General features: G+C 41.7%; 1 pseudogene; it reads right to left on the minus strand.

Annotated features, from left to right (window-relative positions):
• Positions 1–3,621, minus strand: part of LOC145867044 (E3 ubiquitin/ISG15 ligase TRIM25-like) — a 6,679-nt pseudogene extending 3,058 nt beyond the window's left edge.
• Positions 3,622–20,474: the final 16,853 nt, after the last annotated feature.

Consider the following 20,474-nt stretch of genomic DNA (forward strand, 5'->3'; position numbering starts at 1 on the left):
CAAGACTCACCTTTTACATTACCACAACCACCGCCTTGTTCATTCTGGATACAGAGTGTATATGTTCCTCTCCCACCTGTTCACCGACCAGGATCAATAATTCCTCCACACCATTCTCCACAACGCACCTGAAGAGACAGCGTTTCTTCTCCACTCGGTTGAGGACATCAAACTACCCTACTCCCTCCTCAACTCTAACCGATAAACAGCGGAAACCAATAAACAAACCCTCCCACCATGACAAAATACATTTGGAAAATAGGCAAAAGAATAGCTGCACTCTTCACGAACGACAAAACCTCACGTTACCAACTTCTTCTTCTTCTATGGTATAATGGAGGTCCTAAAACCAACGTTAAAGGAGCATGGCGCCTCCTACTGTGCTGGAGTGTGTTCAATCACGGTTTACACCATTTCTAAATCCTCCTACCTAACTCAGTACTTCTGAGAAAATAAAAAAGATCCCTACTAACTTCTAATAGACCCTCCCCCATCCAACCCCCCATCCAACCTCAATGACCCTACACTTCAATCTTTCCCTCTCTTCAACATCCTTACAACAATATAACAACACATGCTGCACCGTTTCATTGACAATACCCTCCAGACACAAACCATTCACATGCTGCCAACCAGATGGAAGGACCAGTTCAATGTACAATGTCCTAAACACAATCGAGGAAACACCACCTCTTCCTTCCTAATCTGACCTTTGAACCTTGGTCCACCGACCTTTCTTTGGAGGGCATATAAAAGCCGTCCCTTGTGCTCAGAGTCCCATCTCTTCTGCCACACATCTATCAAAATGTCTCTGATCTCACATTTGTCCTCACCTCTACCCAGTGGAACATTAATATATATTATATCTTGTTTTAAAGTTATTTTAGCTAACTGTTTAACCTTAAATTTACAAAATGGGAAAAGGGGAAATTATGATAATACTAAAAAACACCCTTCCAACTAACCCTACACTCATTAAAACCCACTACCCCATTCCACTACTTTGACCCTATCTGCTCCTGCACCAGGCCAACTAACCCTACACTCATTAAAACCCACTACCCCATTCCACTACTTTGACCCTATCTGCTCCTGCACCAGGCCAACTAACCCTACACTCATTAAAACCCACTACCCCATTCCACTACTTTGACCCTATCTGCTCCTGCACCAGGCCAACGGCCTGGGAGGACGGGACACCACCACTCAACACACCCTGGAACTCTTCTGAAGTCAAATCTAGTATGACCAAATACACTAAGAAGCCAATTTTTGTTCTGTGATTTACATTCCATTTCTGCGGTACAGTTGATAACCATTTGCTATGAACACTAAGAAGCCAACCTTACTGAAGCATATATCCCTCGTTGGCCCATCCCTCTGTGCTGTCACAGATCTACTACTCACAGGGATCCTCTCAGGATCCCTCAGCCTTGACCCATCCTCCTCTACTTTCTTCACTGCCTCAGCAGTGACAACCTGTTCCCAACAGTGGGGTCAGTGGGATTGGATAGGGGCCCCTCTACCTCTCTCTCTCTCTCTGACTGGAGGAGACAGGTGAAATGGTGTGTCTCCTCTGGTCAACAATACTCACCTTGAAAGACTCCACAGCCTGTTGGAGCTCCTTCAGCTCCTTCTCTCTCTCCTGGAATCTCTGCTGGACCTTCTGCTGACTCATCCCCAGCTGCCTCTGTGGAGAATCACTCTTCAATGAGCTATCAAGCTTTATTAGTCCAGTAGATCAATAGTATAGTAATGTGACATAGGGCCCATAGAGAGGAAGATCTAAAAAAATGGATGGTCCATTTACTAAATGATATTTATTTGTTGCTATGTGAATGACTATAGTTTTTATGGTAGGACTACATGTATCAACAGGTTGAGACTGAACTTTGGACTCATAAAAGGGCATTCAGAATGATAATAGTGTTTGACATTATAAAATGGTGATACATCTGGAGAATCTGGGTTGACATATCAATATACTCAAGGTTTGTGTTCATATTTGTTCTGCTGAGGATTCATTTCATTTGAATGATCTCATATTCAAACAGCCTTAGTTCCTACTGTATCTTTAATTCTTTGTTTATCAGACAGTCACCAACAAGTTGTTCTGGTCTTACCTGTTTCTCAGTCCTCTCTGCTGCAGCTGACACTGTATCATGGCCTTTATGTTCATCCATTGTACACAGATAACAGATACACTGCTGATCGGTACGACAGTAAACCTCCAGCAGTTTGTCATGATGAGAGCAGATCTTCTCCTGTAGTTGTGCGGTGGCTTTGACCAGCTTGTGCTTCTTGAAAGCTGGAGATTCGTAGTGAGATTGGAGGTGAGTCTCACAGTAAGAGGCCAGACACACCAGACAGGACATGAGGGCTTTCTGCTTTCTGGTCCCAGTGCAGACATCACACGCCACATCTCCAGGTCCAGCATAGCACAGAGCAGGAGGGGGAGCAGCCTGGAGTCCTGTCTTCTTCAGTTTCTCCACCACCTCAGCCAATAGGTTACTTTTTGTCAGAATAGGCCTTGGAGTGAAGGTCTGTCTGCACTGAGGACAGCTATAGACCCCTTTCAGAACATCCTGATCCCAGCAGCCCTCAATACAGCTCCTACAGTAACTGTGTCCACAGGGGATGGTGACTGGTTCCTTCAGTAGATCCAGACAGACAGAACAACAGAACTGGTCCTGGTCCAGCAGAACTCCCTGTTGAGCCATTGGGACGGTTGTTCACTCTCACACAGACTGACGAGACAGAGACTCAGATCAGTTTCGTTTCCTCAGAAGAGAGTTTGTGGGAGGGGGAGGGATTTCCTGGTTCTGCCAGAGGGGTGGGGTTAGAGGGAGGGAGGGGTTAGAGGGAGGGAGGAAGAGAGAGAGGAACTGCATGCAACAGCAAGAGGGAGACAAATAGTCTTGTTCCTTGGTTAGAGCCCTTAACATGGAATAAATGAAATAATGAATCTTAAAATGTGAGTTATTAGAATATAAAGGGTAACCGTTTCTATGAAGTACATATTAGAATTATTTTAATGACCTTTATAATGCCTTATAATACACTTATGTGTTCTAATAAGCAATAAGGCCTGAGGAGGTGTGGTATATGTAAGGATTGCGGACCTGGTGGCAGTGAAGTCAGACGCAGGAGAGCAGAGATAGGTAATAGCCGGAGCAGTTTAATACAAAACGAACCTACATGGGTACAAAACCCGATGCGCACCAGTAACAGAGTACAAGCACTTACAAACAAACAATTCCACACAAGGACATGGGGGGAACAGAGGGTTAAATACACAACAATTCATGATGGAAATGGAAACCAGATGTGTAAGAAAACAAGACAAAACAAATGGAAAATGAAAAAGTGGATCGACGATGACTAGAAGACCGGTGACGCCGACCGCCGAACAAGGAGAGGAAATGACTTCGGTGGAAGTGGTGACAGTATATGGCTAATATACAGTACCACGGCTAAGTGCTGTTTTTAGGCACGACGCAAAGCGGATTGAGAATTATGTAACACTTTCAAAAATACAATCAAATAAAAATGTTATTGGTCACATACACATATTTAGCAGATGTTATTGTGGGTGTAGTGAAATGCTTGTGTTCCTGGTTCCAACAGTACAGTAGTATCTAACAATACACCCTAATGTAAATGTCACAGGTGTCGTAGGGTTTAGACCAAGACGCAGCGGGAAAATGTACACTCATCTTCTTTTATTAAAGGACAAAGAAGGAAAACCAAAACGATGACAAAGAACAGGCCAGTAAGGCACAAAGCTATACACAGCAACAATCTGCCACAAAACCCCCATGACAAAACAAACTCCTAATTATAGGACCTTCAATCAGAGGCAACGATAACCAGCTGCCTCCAATTGAAGGCCCAACCCCAATTAACTAAACATAGAACTACAATAGACAAGACAGAACATAGAAATACACTAACATAGAACATAGACTAACAAACCCCTGACCACATAAACCAAACACCCCTCTACCTAAATACATAGCCCGAACCACAGGATGCCTATTTAAAAACACTTTTTCAACATTTCAAGATAGCAGTTAGTTCAGTTTGATCTTATTAAAGACAGCTGTATAATTTTTTTATTCATTTTGACATATTGTTTGGGACCACTTTTTTTGCTCTGTTTGAAGGCTGTCAGCTTCTTCTCAGGAAGAGAATCACTTAGCCTTTCGACTAATTTTCAAATGATTGGATGCCTATTTTAAAACACTTTCTCTACATTTCAAGATAGCAGTTAGTTAATTTTGAGCATATCAAAGACAGCTGCAACTTTATTTTATTAATTTCCACAATTGTTTTTTTTTTTACCCAAAATTTTTCAAAGTCCACAGTCTCTGTCATTGAACTATGTTGAGCCGCGTGCCTGGTTACCCTGAACAGGTTACCAGGTGTGTTTTTGAATATAGTTCTTAATGGCTTCAGTGGTGTGCTGGGGTCCATTGCTTGCTAAGGGGGAACCTCCCACCCGGGTTCAGCCAACAGGAGGTGCACCCAACCCCTCTAGTAAAACTGAATGTCTCTCTCTCTCTCAGGCTATGAAAAAAGCCCCACCTCCTCTCGCTCAGCCATTCTAACAGTGGAAGCCAGGATCTGTGAGAAACTATGATAATAAACTGTGAACAATAATGAAGCCATGTTTTCTGTGTGAGTGAGGATTTAATTATTTAATTGTGATAACTTTAATTCTGTGATAACTTTATGTAATACATCCTCTGTTTTCTAACTGAATAAACATTTTAACATAGCAGTTGGTTCAGTCTGATCATCTCATGTTGGATCTTTATTTTAACCCTTTTTCACAATTTAAATTTTCACTATTTTTTTATTTTTTTTGACAAATTCCATTTTTACACATTTTTCCCCCACTCTCTACTTTGTACAATGACAAAGAAGTGGGACTCTGTCGTTTTTTCTGACAAGTTCTCTCATTGATCTCAGGTTCAGCCACCAGGGGGCACCCACCCTCCATGAAAACTTTCATAGGCTCTCTTTCACTCAGTAATCATGTAACAAGTCGACAGGCTCCCAGAGGCAGGGCAATCAAAGGCTCCAACTCACTGAAGTGCCCATCAGCCCAGCCATTGTTATTATTCCTACCAGCCGTTCTACAGTGAAGCGGGTTGATTAGTAGGTTGGAACCCCGTTACAACGGACACTTTACAATGACGCAACAATCAGCGTTTGAGCTGGACGCACTCATTTAGAACGCTCATTAGAACACTCGTTTAGAACGCTGTTTAGAACACTCTTTACAACGGACAGTTTCCAATGACGCAACAATCAGTATTTGAGCTGGACACACTTTTTTCAGAAACTATTTACACAAAAACACACACAGTCCTTACAAAGTTTATCTCCAGAATGTGAGCAGTTTATTTTTGGATGCAAATGGTTCAGATATTCACAGAAGTATATATATATATATATATATATAGCACAACACAATGAGTGACAATGAGTCTGAGTCTGAAAGTCAGGAATCAGATTCTGACAGTGAGGAGCTGCCCCCCCCCCCCAACCTTGTAGCCATTGAGAACCCTGAATCTGAGGTTCCCTTGTCCACTGACCAAGTACCAGGTCCCTTTGGAGATGCTGGTGGTGATGGAGGGAGACCGACAGTGGATGAAGTACAGGAGTTCTGTGGTAGCTGGAAGGCCGCCAGTCATTTCACCCCTCCTGGCCCTGCTGTTTGTTTTGATGAGTCCCAGTCTGGAGTCCATTTCCATCTGAGGCAGAGTGCTTCAAGTTGTTTCTGACAGAGGAGCTGGTGGGAAACATAGTACAGGAGACCAATCAAATCATCAAATGTATTTCTAAAGCCCTTTTTACATCAGCCGATGTCACCAAGTGCTGTACAGAAACAGTCTATGTTATGGAAAGAGCAGGTGTCCTTAATGTTTTGTACACTCAGTATATGTTGTGTCTACAAGCTCATTCCCACAGAAAACTGCAGAGGGAAGCAGTACCACCCAGTCAACCATCAGACTCCATTGTGAGACGCCTCACAGAGGATATTCAACCATCATTGCAAATCCAAGACGTCAATATCAACAAGGTGCTGATCAGTAAAGAGAAGAGAGACTAACATTCTAGAATGCTCCCTTTTGTCTGCAGGGTTCTCACAGTGAGAACCAACAGGATTACAATAGAGTGTTCTACGCTGTCTTCATCTGATCCAATTCAAAGATGACAATTATTTTATGGGATGAGAATTAAGTGGAGTGACTAATCTTAGCTGGTCTGAGAAAACTGATGAGACTTCTCTCCTTTATGTATACATTGGGCCATTTAAAAAAGACACCAATCTGTAAGGCTTCTCTCAAGTGTGTATCCGTTGGTGTGTTTTTACATTTCCCAATCGGGAGAAACTCTTGCCACATTTAGAGAAGAAGTAAGGCTTCTCTCCTCTGTGTGTTCTCTGACGACCCTTTTAGCTCAGCTGTTGATAAAAAACTAAATCTACAGTCAGATCTGTGATAAGGCTTCTCTCCTTTATGATTACCTTGGTGTCTTTTTAACTGGGCCAGTCGAGAGAAACTCTTTCCACAGTCAGAGCAGGAGTAAGGCTTCTCTCCCGTGTGTGTTCTCTGCTGAACTTTTAGGTCAGTTGATGTTGTGAAGCATTTTACACAATCAGAGCAGGAGTAAGGCTTCTCTCCTGTGTGTATACGTTCATGTCTTTTTAAGTTTCCCTGTCGAGAGAAACTCTTCCAACGGTCAGAGCAGGAGTAAGGCTTCTCTCCTGTGTGTATTCTCTGATGAACTGTCAGAGACCTTGATGTTGTGAATCTCTTCCCACAGTCATTACAGGGATACAGATTCTCTCCAGTGTGTGTTTTAAGGTGTATTTTTAGCTTTGATAGAATTGGGAAAATCTCCTCACAATGTGGGCAGTGGTGAGACCTCTTAGCTCTGTGATCTTCCTGCTGTTGCTCTCTGGATGTAGAGAATGGAGACCATGTTGAGACAATCTCCTCCTCCTCTTCTTCTTTAATGTTGACATTCAGCTCCAGTGTTTGACTGCAGTCTTCCAGCTTCACTGATTCCATCTCTGCATCCTGCAGTGCAAACTGGGCTCCACTGTCACAATCAGGACACAGTGACTGTAGGTTTGGACTCAGTGTGGAAGGAGAGAGACAGGCTGGGATTGTCCTCACTGTTGACGTTACCGACCTCAGACTGTAGTAATAAAGAGAAAAAGACAGCACAGTTCTTGCGTTTTCCTTATTCTAAAGAATGGTGTGCGCCTAGCGGAACTTCCTGTTCCCCCCCACTACTACAGTGCAACAGCGACATCTATTGGACTTCATCCTGAAGTGATTTGTCTGTGTTTCTAGTCTAGAGGTTAACTGATCATTTCATGGTATGACTGTAAACACTGATAAAGTATCATATACATCATGTTGGTATGACTGTAAACACTGATAAAGTATCATAAACATCATGTTGGTGTGACTGTAAACACTGATAAAGTATCATATACATCATGTTGGTGTGACTGTAAACACTGATAAAGTATCATATACATCATGTTGGTATGACTGTAAACACTGATAAAGTATCATAAACATCATGTTGGTGTGACTGTAAACACTGATAAAGTATCATATACATCATGTTGGTATGACTGTAAACACTGATAAAGTATCATATACATCATGTTGGTGTGACTGTAAACACTGATAAAGTATCATATACATCATGTTGGTGTGACTGTAAACACTGATAAAGTATCATATACATCATGTTGGTGTGACTGTAAACACTGATAAAGTATCATATACATCATGTTGGTGTGACTGTAAACACTGATAAAGTATCATATACATCATGTTGGTGTGACTGTAAACACTGATAAAGTATCATAGACATGTTGGTATGACTGTAAACACTGATAAAGTATCATAAACATCATGTTGGTGTGACCTGTAAACACTGACTAAAGTATCATATACATCATGTTGGTGTGACTGTAAACACTGATAAAGTATCATATACATCATGTTGATATGACTGTAAACACTGATAAAGTATCATATACATCATGTTGGTGTGACTGTAACACCACTGATAAAGTATCATATACATGTTGGTATGACTGTAAACACTGATAAAGTATCATAAACATAACCAGCCAACACCACTATATGGATCACAGTGGTGTGGAAACCAGCCAACACCACTATATGGATCACAGTGGTGTGGAGACCAGCCAACACCACTATATAGATCACAGTGGTGTGGAGACCAGCCAACACCACTATATAGATCACAGTGTTGTGGAGACCAGCCAACACCACTATATAGATCACAGTGGTGTGGAGACCAGCCAACAGAACTATATAGATCACAGTGGTGTGGAGACCAGCCAACAGAACTATATAGATCACAGTGGTGTGGAGACCAGCCAACACCACTATATAGATCACAGTGGTGTGGAGACCAGCCAACACCACTATATAGATCACAGTGGTGTGGAGACCAGCCAACACCACTATATAGATCACAGTGGTGTGGAGACCAGCCAACACCACTATATAGATCACAGTGGTGTGGAGACCAGCCAACACCACTATATAGATCACAGTGGTGTGGAGACCAGCCAACACCACTATATAGATCACAGTGGTGTGGAGACCAGCCAACACCACTATATAGATCACAGTGGTGTGGAGACCAGCCATAGGACATTATGTTATACAATACATGCATGTTTTGTTCAATCAAGTTCATATTTATATCAAAAAACAGCTTTTTACATTAGAATGTGATGTTCAGAACTAGCATACCCACCGAAAACTTCCGGTGAATTTACTAAATTACTCTTCATAAACCTTCACAAAATACATAACAATTATTTTAAGAATTATAGATACAGAACTCATTTATGCAATCGCGGTGTCAGATTTTAAAATAGCTTTTTCAGCGAAAGCGTTGAGGTCATTAATAGCACAGAGGTGTGCTATTAATGACTCTGATGAGTGTCCAACTGCAATCACCTAGGCAACAACCTTGCATGGGCAATCTATGTGAAATATAATAACCAGGGTGACTATAGAGTGGGCAAAAGTTCAACACTCAGGAGTCAATGTCATGTCTGTTGTCTTTTTTCAGAGAGAGAGAGAGAGAGATTACATAAAGTTATCACAGATGCACACAATTTAAAACACTATAGTAAATATAATTTATATTTTCTAGTCTGAGAGGTTGTGAATAGAACCTGTTTCCAAACAGTATGAATAATAACAATGTCTGGGCTGATGGGCACTTCAGTGAGTTGGAGCCTTTGATTGCCCTGCCTCTGTATTACTGAATGAAAGAGAGCCCAGCCCTGAAATGAATCACCCTGATGTTCCTCTCACCTCAACATAACAATGACGTAGGCAACCACCTTGGATGGACAATCAATGCAAGGTGTTCATCTCATCTCCTGAATGATCAATTTAACACAACTTTAAACCCAGGGTTTTTTTCTTGTTTCGATATTTAAATGTTGAAAAAGGGTTGTGCCTATCTGAGTGTGTATATAATGGCCTTCTCCAGAGAAGTCATTCTCAATAGAACTTTATACTGAGAGAGAAAACACTTCCAAGGAGCTGATTTTGGATTGTTACCTTTGCTGTATTCTGAAAACATTTCGTTGAGAAATTACTTGGAGCAAGATGGCATCTGCTACTGGTTCAAGGTAAGATATCTCTTTATTCATTCAATATATATATTACTGTAATTGTCTTGCTGTTAATACAAATGTTATTAGTAGTTCTGCCAGACTTAGGAAGGTTGGAATTAGGGCAGCAGGCAATGTATTCCTATTGGAAGAGATTTAGAGGTCAAGGCTGCACCCTGTTTTAACTGTATTGTTGGTTTAAGAGCTTGTATTCAGCATTTGACAGTAAGGTCACCTGTTGTATTTGGCACATGTGACAAATTTAAATTTGATCTGTTTGGTAATAATGTTTGGTGTGTTTTTTTTCCAGGACGGTCTCAATGAAGTGTGGCCACCCAGACAGGGTTTGGCCACGCACCCAGAAGGAGGGGCTAAGACCCATGTAGACAAACTAACGGACCGATTGGTCCTGTTCTCCGCTAACTCCTCCCCCTCTTGTATGGAGCTGGCCAATAGGACCGCAGGGTGAAGTCGATAGGCCGTTCCAGGTTACAGCCAGGGCTGTTGCCCTGATAGAAACACACGATTCCCCTCTCAGATAGACATGTTTGTTCTACGTTCCATATTTTATATCTGAACGTTTATAAAACGTTTTGTCCTGCTGAACGCATCCCCCTCCCAGGGTTCTCTGAACTACCCGCTGGGAAGGCTTCTCCTCCAGCCCTGCTTTAACACGCCTGGTTCAGATACTCTTCACAGGGACCGTGGTTGAGTTAGAGCAGGGACGGAGCTAAACCCTGCAGTTGAATTAGGATGTTACGTCTGTCTGTCTGTCTGTCTGTCTGTCTGTCTGTCTGTATAGTAACACCTCCTAACCTGTCTGTCTGTCTGTCTGTCTGTAAAGTAACACCTCCTAACCCTAACCTGTCTGTCTGTCTGTCTGTCTGTATAGTAACACGTCCTAACCTACCTGTCTGTCTGTCTGTCTGTCTGTCTGTCTGTCTGTCTGTCTGTCTGTCTGTCTGTCTGTCTGTCTGTCTGTCTGTCTGTCTGTCTGTCTGTCTGTCTGTCTGTACAGTAACACCTCCTAACCTGTCTGTCTGTCTGTCTGTCTGTCTGTCTGTCTGTCTGTATAGTAACACCTCCTAACTCTAACCTGTCTGTCTGTCTGTCTGTCTGTTCAGTAACACCTCCTAACCCTAACCTGTCTGTCTGTAGGAGACTGACGTCTAACAGGATTCTAATGGAGGTGAGGAAGAGGAGGAGGATGATGATGGTGGTAGTGATGGTTCTGTGTGACCCCTGACCTGACCTCTTGTCTCCATAGAAACGCGTATCCAGATCCAGGAGTCGGTCAGAGGGAGAGACGATTATACTGGGTACACCGGGTGTACACCGTTTAGTTTATCCTGGATACACCGGGTGTACACCGTTTAGTTTATACTGGATACACCGGGTGTACACCGTTTAGTTTATACTGGATACACCGGGTGTACACCGTTTAGTTTATCCTGGATACACCGGGTGTACACCGTTTAGTTTATCCTGGATACACCTGGTGTACACCGTTTAGTTTATACTGGATACACCGGGTGTACACCGTTAGTTTATACTGGGTACACTTTTGAACTCTATCAGCATGACAGAGTGATCTCCAGCCCAGTTTCCTCGTCAACGCTCACACCTGTGTCATCGAGAGAATCACTGACATGATGTCAGCTGGTCCTTTTGTGGCAGGGCTGAAATGCAGTGGAAATGTTTTGGGGGGATTCAGTTCATTTGCATGGCAAAAAGGAACTTTGCAATTAATTATTCATCTGATCACTTAACATTAGGGAGTTTATGCAAATTGGCGTCATACAAACTAAGGCAGCAGACTTTGTGAAAATTAATATTTGTGTCATTCTCAAAACTTTTGTCTTACTCTCCGTCATGTTGAGATGGTTCTCCTGTCTTACTCTCCGTCATGTTGAGATGGTTCTCCTGTCTTACTCTCCGTCATGTTGAGATGGTTCCCCTGTCTTACTCTCCGTCATGTTGAGATGGTTCTCCTGTCTTACTCTCCGTCATGTTGAGATGGTTCTCCTGTCTTACTCTCCGTCATGTTGAGATGGTTCCCCTGTCTTACTCTCCGTCATGTTGAGATGGGTTCCCCTGTCTTACTGTCACGTCCTGAACAATATAAGTTATTATTTTCTATGGTAGAGTGGTCAGGGCGTGACTTTTGTGTTTGTTCTATGTTCTCTATTTCTAAGCTTGAGTTCTAGTTATCTATTTCTATGTTGAGGTTTATTGGGTTGACCTTCAATTAGAGGCAGCTGTTCCTCGTGGCCTCTAATTGGAGGTCATATTTAGTAGTGTTGTTTTTTTCCTGTTGTTTGTGGGTAGTTGTTTTCCTGTTTAGTGTCTGTTCACCTGATGGAACTGTTGTCGGTCGTTTTGTTGTTTTTGTATTAGTGTTTCATTAAAGTAAGTTATGAGCACTTCACACTCCGAGCCTTGGTCCCCTTTGTACGACCCTTTTGTTACGTTACAGCCTTTAAAATATATTAAATACAAAAAAATCCTCAGCAATCTAGACACAATATCCCATAATGACAAATCGAAAACAGGTTTACAGAAATGTTTGCAAATGTATTAAAACAGGGGTTCCCTGTAGATCAGTTGGTAGAGCATGGTGTTTGCAACGCCAGGGTTGTGGGTTCGATTCCCAAGGGGGCCAGCACAGAAAAAAAAATGTATGAAATGTATGCATTCACTACTGGTCTCCACACCACTGTGATCTATATAGTGGTGTTGGCTGGTCTCCACACCGCTGTGATCTATATAGTGGTGTTGGCTGGTCTCCACACCACTGTGATCTATATAGTGGTGTTGGCTGGTCTCCACACCACTGTGATCTATATAGTGGTGTTGGCTGGTCTCCACACCACTGTGATCTATATAGTGGTGTTGGCTGGTCTCCACAACACTGTGATCTATATAGTGGTGTTGGCTGGTCTCCACACCACTGTGATCTATATAGTTGTGTTGGCTGGTCTCCACACCACTGTGATCTATATAGTGGTGTTGGCTGGTCTCCACACCACTGTGATCTATATAGTGGTGTTGGCTGGTCTCCACACCACTGTGATCTATATAGTGGTGTTGGCTGGTCTCCACACCACTGTGATCTATATAGTGGTGTTGGCTGGTCTCCACACCACTGTGATCTATATAGTGGTGTTGACTGGTCTCCACAACACTGTGATCTATATAGTGGTGTTGGCTGGTCTCCACACCACTGAACTATATAGTGGTCCACTGGTCTCCACACCACTGTGATCTATATAGTTGTGTTGGCTGGTCTCCACACCACTGTGGTCTATATAGTTTATTATCATAGTTTCTCACAGATCCTGGCTTCCACTGTTAGAATGGCTGGGCGAGAGGTGGTCGGCCTCTGGGAGCCTGACGACTTGTTACATGATTACTGAGTGAAAGAGAGCCTATGAAAGTTTTCATGGAGGGTGGGTGCCCCCTGGTGGCTGAACCTGAGATCAATGAGAGAACTTGTCAGAAAAACGACAAGAGTCCCACCTATTTATCATTGTACAAATTAGAGAGTGGAAAAAAACATATAAAGATTTATACAGAGGCTCTGGAATTTGTCATAAAATGTTTTACATTAAAAGTTAAAAAGGATTAACCTCTAGGGGCTAGGGGGCAGTATTTTCACGGCCGGATGAAAAACATACCCAATTTAAACAGGTTACTACTCTGGCCCAGAAAATAGAATATGCATATTATTAATAGATTTGAATAGAAAACACTCTGAAGTTTCTAAAACTGTTTGAATGGTGTCTGTGAGTATAACAGAACTCATATGGCAGGCTAAAAAACCTGAGAGAAATTGAGTCAGGAAGTGGGAGAAATTCGAAATGTAGATTTTCTTTTGAATCCCTTGAAAAAACTACAATGACATATTAGGTGCAACGTAAATCCTGACTCTTCCATTGGCTGTCAACAATCTTTAGGCACTGCTTTCAACCGTCATCTGTTACCGGGCAGAAAATTCTGTCTCGTTCAATCCCTGGCCAATCAGAGAACAGGTGTCTTATGACGCGCATCCACGTGACTTAGCTGTTGTTTTTACTTGTTCTTGTATGACTGAATACCTACAGCCCGGTTGTTAACCTGTTAGGGCTAGGGGGCAGTATTTACACGGCCGGATAAAAAACGTACCCGATTTAATCTGGTTACTACTCCTGCCCAGTAACTAGAATATGCATATCATTATTGGCTTTGGATAGAAAATACCCTAAAGTTTCTAAAACTGTTTGAATGGTGTCTGTGAGTATAACAGAACTCATATGGCAGGCAAAAACCTGAGAAGATTCCATGCAGGAAGTGCCCTGTCTGACAATTTCTTGGCCTTCTTTGCCATCTCTATCTATTATAAAGGATCTCTGCTCTAACGTGACACTTCCTACGTCTTCCATAGGCTCTCAGAGCCCGGGAAAAACCTGAATGTCGTCATCCCAGCCCCAGGCTGAAACACATTATCGCCTTTCTCAAGTGGCCGATCAAGGGACTGTGGGCTTAGGCGCGTGCACTGGCCGCCCCCGTCTTTGTGATTTTTCCTCTGTTTGCCGAAAAGGAGATTCCCGGTCGGAATATTATCGCTTTTTTACGAGATAAATTGCATAAAAATTGATTTTAAACAGCGGTTGACATGCTTCGAAGTACGGTAATGGAATATTTAGACATTTTTTGTCACGAATTGCGCCATGCGCACGACCCTGATTTACCATTTCGGATAGTTTCTGGAACGCACGAACAAAACGCCGCTATTCGGATATAACGATGGATTATTTGGGACCAAACCAACATTTGTTATTGAAGTAGCAGTCCTGGGAGTGCATTCTGACGAAGACAACAAAGGTAATAACATTTTTGTTATATTAAATCTGATTTTGGTGAAGGCTAAACTTGCCGGGTGTCTAAATAGCTAGCCCTTGATGGCTGGGCTATGAACTTAGAATATTGCAAAATGTGCTTTCACCAAAAAGCTATTTTAAAATCGGACATATCGAGTGCATAGAGGAGTTCTGTATCTATAATTCTTAAAATAATTGTTATGCTTTTTGTGAACGTTTATCGTGAGTAATTAAGTAAATTGTTAGTAAATTCCCCGGAAGTTTGCTATGCTAGTTCTGAACGTCACATGCTAATGTAAAAAGCTGTTTTTTGATATAAATATGAACTTGATTGAACAAAACATGCATGTATTGTATAACATAATGTCCTAGGTGTGTCATCTGATGAAGATCATCAAAGGTTAGTGCTGCATTTAGCTGTCTTCTGGGTTTTTGTGACATTATATGCTAGCTTGAAAAATGGGTGTCTGATTATTTCTGGCTTGATACTCTGCTGACATAATCTAATGTTTTGCTTTTGCTGTAAAACCTTTTTGAAATTGGACAATGTGGTTAAATAAAAGAGAGTCTTGTCTTTAAAATGCTGTGAAATAGTCATATGTTTGAAAAATTGAAGTTTTTGTATATTTGAGGAATTTGTAATTCGCGCCACGCCTATCATTGGATATTGGAGCAGGTGTTCCGCTAGCGGAACGTCTAGATGTAAGAGGTTAATTAAGAGTGTGCTCCTAAGCTCAGCTAGTTACCTGTATAAAAGACACCTGGGAGCCAGAAATCTTTCTGATTGAGAGGGGGTCAAATACTTATTTCCCTCATTAAAATGCAAATCAATTTATAACATTTCTTACTATCTTGAAATGTTGAAAAAGTGTTTTTAAATAGCTCAGTCTTATCACTCAATACTGTGTTATCTCAAGAAGAACTAACCCATCTCAACATGACGGAGAGTAAGACAGGAGAACCTATTTCAACATGACGGAGAGTAAGACAGGAGAACCTATTTCAACATGACGGAGAGTAAGACAGGAGAACCTATTTCAACATGACGGAGAGTAAGACAGGAGAACCTATTTCAACATGACGGAGAGTAAGACAGGAGAACCTATTTCAACATGACGGAGAGTAAGACAGGAGAACCTATTTCAACATGACAGAGAGTAAGACAGGAGTCCCTGACCTTATCTTCTCTCAAGAAGATGTCTGGTAGGCAGGGCTGGGCGATATGGACCAGAAGTCATATCCCGATATATTTAGGCTGAATATCGATATAAGATATATATCCTGATAAAGTGAGAGCAAATGTTCAGTCAAAGTCAAAGCCAGATATGACATGTCTCAAGTAGTTTTATTGAAAGCGGCTATTTCAGTGAACAGTTGAAAAATCAAATGAATAAATAATAAACAGGGCTCTTCACCTGGTTCAGATTAAATGCTCAGCTGTTCAAATAACAACAACATGTAAACATAAACACTGTAGAACAACAGGACGACCTTTTTGAAATCAAAGCTCCATAAGGTGCACATTTAAATAAATACAAATATCTTAAACAAAAATAGCCTATAAAATAAAATAGGCCTATCTTTTTCTGAAATAAATATTATATATATTTATGAGAAAAGTCAACTTTTTTTTTAGTTTGACAACTTTAAATGGCTTATTAAAATCAAATTACAGATTTCTTCTCCTTTCTAACAAATCCACAGATGCAAATAACGAACATTACAAAATAATAAAATATGACAAACCCTAGTAAGGGCAGCAATTATATATAAATAAAGAACAAAATAAAGTGCTCAGTTTGAGAAAATGTGTTTTAAACATCAGCCTGAGATTACCATTTGCTTTTTGTTAACTCAATTTCTTATCTGAACAGCCTCAACCAGTTGCACAACAAACAGACTATCAACTCAATAAACATTTTGCCCCTCTTTTTTTACTTTGATAAACAGTAATTCTGTCTTGAGGTAGACATTAGAAGACAAGCGTGTCCTCCTTCGTTTAAAGATTTTGTGCGAGAAACACCAGCCTGTCAACGGCATCCGGCTTCAGAGATGCTCTGTGGCAGGTCACGATATTGCCACTGCAGCTGAAAACCCTTTCGGAGGGTGAACTGGTAGCTGGTACCAAGAGATACTTTTTTTGCCAGGTGGCTCAGAGCTGGAAAGACAACTTCATGATCCTTCCACCACTTGAGGGGATCAGTGTCACTCTCCACACTTGCTGACTGCAAGTAACTTGACAGTTCATTTTCAATAGCCTCCCTCTTGGTTGGTGGTGCAGTGGTGGTGGCTGTGCGCTGCTTGAAGAAGCTTGCCAGTGTCTTAGCTTTTGGTGCCACTGCTGCTTCTCCATCTGCAGGCTAAGGCACAGTTGGCACACGTAGGTAAGGCGGTTGACAGCTGCTCTGATCAGCCAGTAGCGTCTCCACCTCCAAGACAGCTCTGTGCTTCAATGCATCAACTTTTTCACTTGGGATATAGGTGGCCCTGAAGCGTGGATCCACAAATGAAGCCATCTCCAATAGGTCAGTAGTGGCTGGGTCAGAATACTTGCGGTTGAGGTACTCAACAATGCTGGTCTTGATCGATTTGCAAAGCTCGCCATCACCCTCTTCACATGCCAGGAGACTTTCGTTAAAAAGGTGCAGCACAGGTTTTACATATGATAGAGTGACGTACTCCTCACCTGACAAAGCATCGGTAAAGTCCTGGAGAGGTTTCAGGACCTTTTGGACTGCTTCTAGGACCTCTAAGTCCTGCCAGGTAGGGACAAGGTGCCTGGTCTTTTTGTCATTAGACAGGACTTTGGCCAGTGCTCCTTCCTGCTCCAGGACTCTCTCTATCATCTGCTGCCTTGATCCCCAGCGTGTGGCAGACTCGGTTATGAGTTGGTGACTTGGCAGACCCAGCTGAATCTGGACTTCAGCAAGATGTCTCCTTTTCTTCCAGCTGTACCAAAAACAGCTTACAATTCTCTTGCACAGAGAAATGGCCCGGGTGACGCGCTTGTCATTCATGCCATGTCCTGTCAGAATCATAAAAAAACTATTAAACAAATGTGCTTATGCCAGAAATTTGACTCAGTTTTCACTTTAACACACTCACACAACTAAGTGCTTTCCAAAATCAAGCTTTAGAAATATTCTACATTAATATTTTCTTGTTTCATAGTTTATTTTTTTTAATCAACGCCAGTCCTAATCATAAATATCAAATATTATATTCATTTATTTTGTGAATTTGAATCCTGTAAGTGATTTTTATGTATTATTATTTGTGTATAATTTATAAATGATGACTATACTGTATGTACATTTACTGATGTTTCGTTCTTGTTGTTGTTCTTAGTATTTATGCTTAGTATTTAATGCTACTTCATATTTCTACTCCACTAAAAACTCCACAATGTTTAGGCCTACCTACGTGTCAACATTAGTTTCTAGTTACTTTGCAGTTGGCTCTTCAATCCAGAGAAAAAACTATAGTCTATCATAATAACTAAATATGTTACCTTGATGATATCAACAGGCTAACCAGCATTTTAAAGTCATAATTACCTCACCTTTACCAGCTGTAACATTAAAGTGGTAAACACATCAATGCATCACTAATTCTTATCCAATAACCTAATAAATATGGTTCTGAAATCTACCATCCTGTATTGTAAGTGATTTTACTTTTAGCACTTTATGTTTTGTGTTTTATTAATCCATTTTTTGGCCAAGACAGCAGCATAAAACAAAACAAGTTGCAGACAGACACAAAGCAAAATAATGAAAAAATAATATTTTAATGTTTTTTTCTTTAAAGTAAAATATGTGAATACTCCTTAATAAAACACTGCACTCCCCAATAGCCAAGTGTAGTCTGACCGAAGCACTGCATCCTCATCGTTCAGCTCCACCGCTCTGACCACGTCGCTCCCGTTGGCGGTTGTTATAGCAACCGGATGCTTTTCTTGGAGTTTCCCAGCTTGCGTCCTGCGAGGCCTCAGCTATATGCTCACCGGTGTGATCCTGGGGGGAAATAACTTGTTTTGGAGACACGACGCTTGTTTTCATCTCCCCCAGTCGTTGAATGAAGTGAACATGTCACGCTTCATGTAAAGGCTCACATTGTCCTGCTCGACCCACATATCGCTGGTCAACGCCAAAATGGGTCCCGTTAGCGAGCCGGTCAGCAAGGCTCTGCCTGACTTCAGTGGACATTTGTGGCGGTGCTTCTCGTGTAAAGTAGTTGGGAAGCTCATATCTCGGGTCCATAGTTTTCAGTAGCTTTTTGAATCCGACTTGTTCCACAGTTGCAACAGGGACCATATCTTTAGCAATGTGATAGGACACCGCTGTAGTTATAGTACACCACTTGCCAATTTTCTTTTCATAAAGGCACACTGCGGGAAAATGAAGTTTGCAGTGAGCTTTGTTTCGGGGCTTTTCCGGGTTGTCGACGGCTTGCGGCTGGGGCTTCTGCAGCGCGCAGTTTCACACACTCTTCGTATTGCAGTTTGTGCCACTGTTTTAGGTGGTGAAAAAGATTTGTAGTGCTTCCACCCCTGGCTGTAACTTTTTTTATGGCACTGCCTACATATAACGTGATTTTGTTGCTCATCTGATACTTTGAATCCGAACCATCTCCAAATTACTGAGCCAATGCTTTTTCTTTTACTAACCAATTCCTCGTCAAAACGCTCCGCAGACGCTGTTGCTTCCTCCATGTTTGTTGAAGTGTCTGTTCCTGCCCCTCCGCCCTCTGTGCATGAAAGAGGAGGCGCGGGGAGCAGCGCAGAGAGCTCCGGGTCTGCAGCTTGCTTGGAGCAAGGATCAAAGCGCAAATTTCAACTATATCGATATATGCGAAATGGTCTAATTTCATATCACATTTAAAATATATCGATATATTTTTTATATCGATATATCGCCCAGCCCTACTGGTAGGCCCATTTAAATACCTTTTTTGGACATTTCAAGATAGCAGATGTTTGAGTTGGGTCTATTAACACAGCTGTGAGTTGTTATTTTTTTCATTTTTTCATTTTTGACAAAATGAGCACTCCTGGAAGTGACAGATTTTGACTCATATTGAGTGATAAGACTGAGCGATTTAAAAACAATTTTTCAACATTTCAAGATAGCAGTTAGTTCAGTTTGATCTTATTAAAGACAGCTGTATCATTTTTGTATTCATTTTGACATATTTTTTGGGACCACTTCTTTTGCTCTGTTTGAAGGGTGTCAGCTTCTTCTCAGGAAGAGAATCACTTGACCTTTCGACAAATTTTGGGTTAGTTCGACTCATTTTGGATTAGTTCTCTCAAGAAGAGGAAGGACCTGATCCTAGATCATAATGAATCAGATTACATGGAGAGGGGGGGACCTGATCCTAGATCATAATGAATCAGATTACATGGAGAGGGGGACCTGATCCTAGATCATAATGAATCAGATTACATGGAGAGGGGGACCTGATCCTAGATCATAATGAATCAGATTACATGGAGAGGGGGGACCTGATCCTATATCATAATGAATCAGATTACATGGAGAGGGGGGACCCAATCCTAGATCATAATGAATCAGATTACATGGAGAGGGGGGGACCTGATCCTAGATCATAATGAATCAGATTACATGGAGAGGGGCGACCCGATCCTAGATCATAATGAATCAGATTACATGGAGAGGGGGGACCTGATCCTAGATCATAATGAATCAGATTACATGGAGAGGGGGACCTGATCCTAGATCATAATGAATCAGATTACATGGAGAGGGGGACCTGATCCTAGATCATAATGAATCAGATTACATGGAGAGGGGGGACCTGATCCTAGATCATAATGAATCAGATAACATGGAGAGGGGGGACCTGATCCTATGTCATAATGAATCAGATAACATGGAGAGGAGGACCTG

Source organism: Salmo salar, unplaced genomic scaffold, assembly GCF_965601325.2.
Source record: "Salmo salar unplaced genomic scaffold, fSalSal1 ptg000171l, whole genome shotgun sequence".
Lineage (NCBI taxonomy): Eukaryota > Metazoa > Chordata > Actinopteri > Salmoniformes > Salmonidae > Salmo > Salmo salar.